Genomic DNA, 1,306 nt, shown 5'->3' on the forward strand with positions numbered 1-1,306 from the left:
GTTCGATAGGCGCGCGCGCGCGTGGTGCGCGGGGCGCGGCGGTGGCTCTGCTGCGCCCGATCCAGCTTAGCGGCGGCATTTGGAGCTGGCCGCCCGAGAATATAATGATGAAGACCCCTGAGAGAGAGAGAGAGAGAGAGAGAGAGAGAGAGAGAGAGAGAGAGACGGGCGCTCGGTGGAGTTCCTTTTGGTTCGACCGAGTTCGCCGCGAGGCAGTGGTGGTGGACTCGTGCGCTGCGAATGCTTCACATGTGAGCAGCTGTTCGCGGCTGGTTAGCAGAGACTAGACTACCTGGGCGGGGTTCATTAGGAACTTTTTTGCGGTGGTATGCTGGAGAGTTCATGGGGTGTACTCTACCAAGTACTATGGTGGTACTCTAGTGGAGTTTCACGAGACTCTCGATGGGTGATATAGCTTTCCAGCAGATGCAGTGTAGTATGGTTGACGTCATCCACGTCTCTAGTTCTGGGCTCGTGAAGCTATCTGTACATAAGAAACCCCCAGGTGTGTGAATGCCGCCGTCGCACACTTTTAAGTGTGTCGATGCCGAGTCACTCACTTGTGCAGCATGTATAAGAGTGTGTAATTTCCTTGGAATTTCGCACACCTGTAGTACACCTACCAGTGTAGGTATATGGCAGTTCACACGCCCCCAAAAGTGTGTGACATTCACACAGTGTAGACCCGTGACGTATAGTACTGGATGCGGTGCGGCTCGGCCCCGGTTGGTCCTGGGGGCGGCATGCAATGCACTGGTTTGGAATGTTGTGAGTCGGGGATGATGGACGGGGCGTAGTGGAGTGGTAACGGCCCACAGTTTGCTGGCGCCGACACACGACTTCGCGTCGGTGGCGCTTGGCGCTCGGGCCGGTGGCGCCTCTAGGGCAGCGGCGGCGGCTCCATCCACCCTCCCCGGTGGTGGTTGTTGGCTGGCGTTTGGCCTTCGGCAGAGCCCCCGCTGCTGTACAGGAACACGACTCGACTCGGAGTTCCACTAAACGTTGTGCGAAACGATCTGGATTAAACTGAAATAATTTGTCTTCCGTTCGGACCTGTTTGTTTAAATACCTGCTTTAGAAAGTGCGATGTCGTATACCGTTCATTTTTACTAGCTCTATAAATTATTCGACGCAGGTTTCGCGAGTTTCTTGTTCGTCCTGTGGATTTATTTCTATTTTTTATAGTGTTCCTGCTCTTCTGGGGTTTACGATCCTCCTGTTTGTCTTCGGGAGGAGTTTTTTTTCTTCCCCGTTCCAGCTTCACGGCAGAGAGTGCTCTACGTAAAGTATCGGAAGGTTGGGGGGG

This window comes from Frankliniella occidentalis, unplaced genomic scaffold (genome assembly GCF_000697945.3).
Source record: "Frankliniella occidentalis isolate FOCC.00 unplaced genomic scaffold, Focc_3.1 Scaffold5, whole genome shotgun sequence".
In the NCBI taxonomy this organism is placed as follows: Eukaryota; Metazoa; Arthropoda; class Insecta; order Thysanoptera; family Thripidae; genus Frankliniella; species Frankliniella occidentalis.